Source organism: Cucurbita maxima, unplaced genomic scaffold (assembly GCF_002738345.1).
Source record: "Cucurbita maxima cultivar Rimu unplaced genomic scaffold, Cmax_1.0 Cma_Scf00011, whole genome shotgun sequence".
Taxonomy (NCBI): Eukaryota; Viridiplantae; Streptophyta; class Magnoliopsida; order Cucurbitales; family Cucurbitaceae; genus Cucurbita; species Cucurbita maxima.
In genome coordinates, this window is record NW_019272027.1 from 5,522,776 (window position 1) to 5,530,891 (window position 8,116).

The 8,116-nt window shown below is 39.6% G+C and overlaps 1 pseudogene; it reads left to right on the forward strand.

Moving 5' to 3' along the window:
• Nucleotides 1–1,279: 1,279 nt before the first annotated feature.
• Nucleotides 1,280–5,052, forward strand: LOC111486611 (annotated as a pseudogene).
• The last annotated feature ends 3,064 nt before the right edge of the window (nucleotides 5,053–8,116 follow it).

Consider the following 8,116-nt stretch of genomic DNA (forward strand, 5'->3'; position numbering starts at 1 on the left):
TGACAAAAAGAAAGAAAGACTCAGACTCTTTACTTGGTAGTTGGTGATTTGATATGATACCTGCATCTGCGGGGACGAATGGCTATCAAACTCAAGGGTTTAATTAGGGAAGGATTCCCATTAGCAAGGAAAGAGAAGACGACGGACGGATGGATGGACTACTTTTTTTTTGTGCTGTACTAGCTAGATAAGGTCAGGTATACCAAGAGAAAAGCCTATTTGACAATGTTTATAATGTATTTGATCTAGTAATTCTCATTCCCCCTCTTTTGGATCCTCTTTAGACATAAGATCCCACTCTTTGATCTTCGATTATGTCTTATTATCTTTTCGAAGACTCCCCACTTTTTGGTTTATCTAATTCAGTCTATATTATCTAATCTTTCTTCTTTCTATTATACAACTTCTGGTAGTTTCAATATAACCAAAATCTCATTGTATAGTTTGATTATGTGTAACTTATCTCAGCAGCGGCATTCTCCCTATCAATTCAACCTATCAATTATTCAACCTACAATCACGATTTACCAACAAGTCTTGGGTAACAACTCATTCAGAATTTAGGTCAAAAGAAAGGAGGAGTCCAAATCAGAATTTATAAGGGTTTGGACCTCTTTCTACAAGAGCTATGAATCTAGTCAGATATATGGGGATTATGTGATGAGTCAATCATATCAGTATAAGGATCAAGTATTTGACTGAATAATGGAAAAGAAAGAAGGATTCCCATTAAGTTTAAGTAATGATATGAATTATAGAAAATCCAAATAGAGATTGAGGACCTGACAATGACATTCGATGATCAATCCTTCGGTCAGTTTCAAATAGAATCAAGATATTCATCAGACCAGATGCTATAAATGCAAAGGATTCTCTTAAGTTATGTTTCACTCACGTTAATGAGATTTCATTACTTTTGGGCAATATACGATTGAGGCATTAATAGTTCATGTTCCATCTATGATGTTGAATACCGTTGATTATAAAAATTCTTTAGTTCGTGGGGAAGCTCATGTGAAAAAGTGGGATAACTGCCAGCGCCAGATTCGGAAAAAAGATGATGGGTCTGGATTACATTATTGTGGACACTATTAAGAATGATGAGTCAGATTCTGGCAAACAAATACAAGGAAAATGACAGCAAGAAAACAGAACTTTGAATCCCTTGTATCAAAAGATTGAACAAACTAAACATCAGGACCCCCATTCAGGGTTAATCATAGCATCCCATCACTTCTGCGAACCTTACCCTCAACGATATTGACCTTGGCTTACAACAATGGATCTCTTAATACAGTTTGCTTACCCATCCTTATCAGGTTACGGTAAGTTCACAATTTGATTTGCAATGAAGCGATCTTACAGAGAGGAGAGAAGCTGTGAGACCGTAAAGTAAAGAAAGGACAGAAGAGAAGATGCAAACACCCATTTACCCCGAGTAAAAGAGTTCCAGAAGGGAATAAGCTAGAAAAGAAAGAAAGGCTAAGTAAGACAGAGGAGCGAAGCTGTGATACCAATAGAATAGGTGAAGGAGAAGAGAATGAATAAGTTAAGTAAGGAGTATGTATTGATCTTTTTCTTTGACCTTGTTCAATCTGGTTCAGGAGCGAAGCCACTTTACAGTTAAAGAAGGAATCGGAAAGGGGCGAAGCCGAGGTGCAGGAAAGAACAGATGAGAGACCGGCCATATGTCCTGTGACGGAGAATTCATCGAGAGTTGAGGATTGAAAGCAGAAGAAAATGAAAGAAAAACTCAATTCAGAGAATAAGGATCAAGATCAGAAATAGGTTCAGGTTCATGAGCAAATCTTTCAGTTGTTGAGGATTGACTTACAGTGAACTCTCATTAATGTTGAGTGTTAACAGTCGAGTCAAAGAGTGTTTGAATAACGGACCATAACAAGATTCGAAACCGAGTTGGAGGGGTGAATGAGCTCGAGTCTCAACCACTAACACTGACCGACCGACCTCTTTGACTTACTTCTAAGGGTGTAGAGAAGAAAGAGGCAGTAAGTTAAGTAGCGAGACAAGACTGGAAAGAACAGGAAGGACAGAAGATGGATGAAAACACCTATTCCATTTACTTACCGAGGGAAATCACAGAATAAATAGGGAGAGGAGTGAGTCAAGTTCCGTCACTCGAATGAATAATGAATAAGGAAAGAGTGGTTACAGTTCAGGGAGAGGAAAAGAAAAGGAGAAAAAGAATAAAGAGGAGCGCAGCGAACATCCTTTCATTTGTTTACGAGGAGCAGGGGGGAAGCAGCGAGACTAGAAGAGGCGCGAAGCGAACATCCTTGAATTTTTTTTGTTTACAGGGGAAGTAGTTCAGTTGAATCTTTCTTCTTCTTTTACAGGGAAGGGAGAGGTTCAATCAGAAAAAGGGTGTCGGTTCAGTCTTTCCTGACTGTTCTTTCTCGAAAGGTGGACAGTAAATGAATTAGCTGCTGCACTGGAGAGAAGAGTCAAAGAGTGAAAGCAAGAAGGTTCAATATCATTCATCTTTCATTTGAGAATAAAGAAGTAGTCAAGTTCAAGTCAGGTTCTTCACTTTACCTTGTGAAAGAGTGAAATCCGGCTCATTCATCGGGAGTTTGTCTCCCTTCTTTCAAACAAAGACTGTAAACTTGGATAGTCAATCGTTCAGTAGTTCAAGAGCAGGAGAAGGAGCAGGAGTGAAAGCAAGCAGTTCAAGAAGGTGAATGAGTTTACATTCAAGCAAGCAAGAAAGAGGAGCCCGAGCAAGCAAGCAAGAAGCTGGCCGAGTGAGGTGAAGCTCCAGCCCAGCCAACCAGCCAGCCAGTTCCTTCCCTTCCTGTTCAGTCTCATTCATCTTGAGTTAAGTCTTGACTGACTGTTCCGGCTCTCTTATGAATAAGGAGTTGAGGCTTTCAAACACTGTCAAGCTGCTAACTCCTGAATTTCTTCTTGTTTCGTCTTTCCTTGATCTTTGGCTTTTACCCCGAGTGAAAGAATAAATAGGAAGGAAAAGGAGTGAAGGAGTTTACCGAGTTCTATCAGGAAAAGGTGAAGGAGCTTGAGGTTGAGTCTGATAGTTCACTCTCATTCATAAGGAGTCTCCCGGATTTCATTCTCTGATTCTTCTTCTTCTTTCACTGTTCCATCTAATTAAGCTTGAGTCGTCTCCCTTCTATTTCCTATTTATTCAAAGACTATAAAGGATCGATCATTAATCTTTCTTTCGTTTCATCTTGTCTCTCATTCATTTTGAGTGTTTACAGTCGAATTCTTGTTGGTTGAGTCTTTGTTTACAGTGAAAGAAGGGAGAGTCAATTCATTAGCAGCAGCGGCTTGGCTTTACCTAGTTCAATGACAGAATAAAAAGAAGAAACCGGGACAAGATACATCAGGCTCAACTCAAGATGAATGAGAGTCAATTCCTTGCAGCTCCTGAACCTATCCTTTAGAGTCAATTCATATTCAATCCTGTAAACTCATTCACCTTCTTGAACTCAAACACTCGGCTCGGTAAGTAAAGCGACTGGATGAGAAGAAAGAAGAATGAGACTGAACTACTGAACCTATTTAGTCTTGAACAGCTCCGAAACCTTATACTCTATTCCCTTCCCTCATTAAACTGTAAACAAAGACGAAAGAAGAATGAGACAGAACTACTGAACCCCAGCCTCTTGATCTGATCCTTTCTCTCACTTACTCGGAGGTAAAGCAACTAATTAATGAATTGACTCTCCTAGAAAGACGGACGAAAGATGAATGAAGTAGCTCTTTTCTTTCACGAGGGAAATAGGTTAGCTAATTCATGTACTCTTTCTTTCACTGTAAAAGATCAATACTCCTTATTCATTCTCATTTACTGTTCAGGACTATGACTTCTTCACCTTCTTTCACTCCTCTTTCTCTCCTCTTCTCATCTCGCTGCTTTGCACCTTTCCGATTCATTCTCGCTCACATATTCAATCCTCTCCTCTTCTCGCTACTTAACTTACTCCCTATTCTCGTAACCCTATGAAGAAAAGGTCAATGGTTGCCACTTTCACTCATTCACCTATTCTATTGGGCTCACTGCTTCTCTGAGAATTTGGGTCCTGTAGATACTCGCACAACATCTCCTATTCATAGATTTGCCCCTGCCTGCTTTTATCCAGTTAGATACAAAATGATCTATCTATTTTGGAAAGAGGAATGAAAGTAGTAGATCTTTTAGCCTCTTATCGGCGTGGAGGAAAAATGGGACTATTCCGAGGGGCTGGGCTGGAGTGGACAGTACTCATTATGGAATGGATCAACAACATTGCCAAAGCTCATGGAGGGAGGAGGTGTATCCGTATTTGGAGGAGTAGGTGAACGTACTCGTGATGGAAACAGGATCTGTACATGGAAATGAAAGAATCCGGAGTAATTAAGTAATTAATGAGGAATTGCGGAAAAGTGGCTCTAGTTAGTCTATGGTCAGATGAATGAACGGCCGGGAGCTCGTATGAGAGTTGGTTTCACTGCTGCCCTAACTATGGGGTGGGGGACTATTTCCGAGATGTTAATTAACAAGACATGTTTCTATTTCTCGACAATATTGTCTCTTTCTTTCGTTAAAGCAGGATCCGAAGTATCTGCGTTACTGGGTGGAATGCCCTTGGCTGTGGGTTATCGCCCGACTCTTAGTAGGGAAAGGGGTTCCTTACAAGAAAGAATTACTTCTCTTCTACCAAGGAAGGGTCCGTAACATCTATTCAAGCAGTTTATGTCCCTGCGGACGATTTAACCGATCCAGCTCCTGCCACCACACACATTTGCTTGGATGCTACTACCATACTAGAAAGAGGATTAGCTGCCAAAGGGGTATCTATCCATATCCAGCAGTTGATCCTGATGATTCAACGTCAACTATGCTACTGCTACAACCTCAGATGGTTGGTGAAGAACATTATGAAACTGCAGAGTGAACCTTACAACGTTACAAAGAACTGAAGGACATTAAAGAGCTATCCTTGGGTTGGCTGAATTATCCAAAGAGGCATAGCACGAGCACGCAAAATGGAGCCTTTCTTATCACAACCCTTTGTTCTTTCGTAGCGGAAGTCTTTATGGGTTCCTCGGGGAGTTGGCCTAGCAGAAACAATTAGAGGGGGTTGGTTTCAATGAATCCTTTCCAGAGAATTAGATGGTCTTACAAACCCTTTCCTTTATTTGGTGGGTAACATTGATGAAGCTACTGCGAAGGTTAGAAATGGAGAGCAAGGTGAAGAAATGCCCTTAAATCTGAGTGTCCTAACTCCGAATCGAATTGGTTGAAGAAGTGAAAGAAATGATTTGAGTTAGGAATAGTGGACAAATTGGTGTATTACCAAATCACGCACCTATTGCCACAGGTGTAGATATAGGTATTTGAGAATACGCCTTCCTTCCAAATAATGAGAGATGATTAATGATGGCTCTACTGGGTGGTTTTGCTAGAATAGGCAATAATGAGTGAGGGGTGGGTCAGGTCACTCTTTTAGTAAATGATGTGGAGAAGGCTAGTGAGATTGATCCACCAGAAGCTCAGCAAACTCTTGAAATAGTGGAAGCTAACTTGAGGAAGAGGAAAACTCAGGGCAAGAGACAAACAGGCAAATTGAGGAGCTCTCACTCAGACAAGCTAGGACACGAGTAGAGGCTATCAATGGCGTACCTAGTGGATCCGTCTAAATAATCAATCAAGTGAAATGCCAAAATGAAAGAAATATAGATAGAGTGGGATGGAAAAGTAGAAAATCAATAGAATTTAGTCGAACAACTTATTCTCGTTGCCTCTGAAGTTCTACCTACTATTCGACTATTGGCTTTGTTTGAACCAATGACTCCCGCCACCCGCCGAATGAAAGCAATACTCTAACCACTGCCGAGTGAAGTAGGTCATTCATTGAGCATCACAAAGAAAAACAAATGGGCCCTATCACATTGATAGATTATCAACACAATATTATGGATGGATAAGCAATACCAATCAAAGAAATCAACAAAATGGATCAATCAGAGAATATTCATCTTGACAAGAAAGAAAGAATCTACATGATAGAATAAATAGAGAAGTATCACACAAGGGCTATAGCTCAGTTGGTAGAGCACCTCGTTTCCCTTCCCCGCGCGCCAATGTTTTTCAGAGAAGTACATCATGTAATAAAAAAGGTTGGTTTCTCTTATTGATCCACCTATCTATGTCTTACCCTACCCCATTACTTTTAGGGAACAAAACAAGAGAACAGTAGCCTGATAAGAAAGGTTCAGTCCGAATCGAGTGCCCCAGCCCCATTTAGACACTAAAACAAATCCATCATTGATTTGATTGAGTGGAATACCAAGTCTATTGAATGCTAGGCATAATGAGTATCAGGACCTCCCAAACTAAATGATCTTTCTTTCGTCCTATTCCTATTCCAATCTTATGAACAACTTGAAGGTGTGTGTATGAAGTTTCATATTTGATGCTTTAAGCAGAAGCAGGACGATATTCCATTTCACCTTAAGTTGATCTAGGTCAGAAGAAGCCCTACGTCAGGATAGATAACCCTTCTTTCTTTGAAATACTTTGGTAGTGCTCCTCTCCTAGCGTCATTCGAATCAAAATAATGAATCAGAGCACATGGAACCATCTCTTTCTGTCAAGAACAGGTAGACTAACTGGCTTACTACTTATTATTTATAGTTGTTAATGAAAGAGCCCAATGCACAAAATGCGTGTTTGTTGGGTGAAAGAGTTTCGGAGAATAACTAGTTTGATCTCTTTTACCGAGAAGGTCTATGGTTCGAGTAGTCCGTATAGCCCTATATTTTGAATAATGCAAAAAAGGAATGGTTGGTTTTCCTTTGTATTTGTATTGTTTGTAACTGTCGACTTGATTTGGTTCATCATTAATGTCTCATCTTTGTAGATAAATGAGATATGCTAGCTAATAATTAGCCTATTTTCCCATACAAAATCAATCAATTTGTAAGACTTCCTCCTTCTAGTCAATTTGTGGTTGAAACATTATGACATGAAACCGGAGCCGGTGAAAACCTCCACCCTAACTAACCCCCCAATGCAAATCGAATGCCCCAGTAAATCACATGGATCTTCGAACGACTTACTGTATTGGATTTGTAGCCAAGCTAGAGTTTGAGAATTTGGGCACTTTCATTGTAAACATTGTCAACATAGGCTTTTCTCTTGGTATACCTCACCCTTATTTAGTATAGCACAAAACAAAAGTAGTCGTCTTCTCTTTCCTTATTCAATCACTAAAAGTTCCTAACTAAATAGAAGTTCCTACTAGAGAATACTGATGCGATTAGATATGGATTCTGTCTGTCTGTATATAATGGATATTATAGAAATAGGATTCTAGTGGATGAATCTTCAAACGAGCCATGTACCGAAGCAAACAAACGAAAGGAGGTGATTCGGTAAAACAAGCATGAATTCCAATTCAAATCGACTAATCCGGTATATTTTCCCCATTGCTAGGAGTCCGTTTATGTTTTTGCTTTCTTTCCGAATATGAGATTTTCTGGGTATTGATAATAATATCAAGTGTTATTCATCTTTTGGCATTTCTTCTTTACTAGAGTTTTAGCCCCTCTTATCTTAGGCCAGAGAAAGTTTCGAGTTATGAATAGGTAATAGAACACACAATGGGCGATGATTTGGAATCCGTTATTATTGCTCTTGTTTTTGTTGTGATTTTGAAACGGTTTGTTTTTCTTTATCCAGACCAGGGGCAATGAGTTTTGATGCATTAGGGGTATCTGTCTTTATAGATGCTTTCATTTTTGTGCTTATCCTAATTGTCGGTTTAGTTTATGCATGGAGAAAAGAAAGGAAGGAGCTTTCATTGGATTGGTCTTAGTTTTTGAATGATTCAGACAATGAAACATTGAGACAGTTATGAATTACAGTTTCCCTGTACTTGCTTGATCGAACAACCCAAACTTCAGTAACTACATGAAATGATCTTGCAAATTGGTCAAGACTCCCCACCCCTGTTTATGGCCGCTTCTCTATGGTACCTCTTGTTGCTTCATTGAATTCGCTTCATTAATAGGTAGGTTCACGATTCGACTTTTTGATCGTTATGGACTGGTACCAAGATCTAGTCCTAGCCGGGTAGACTTCATT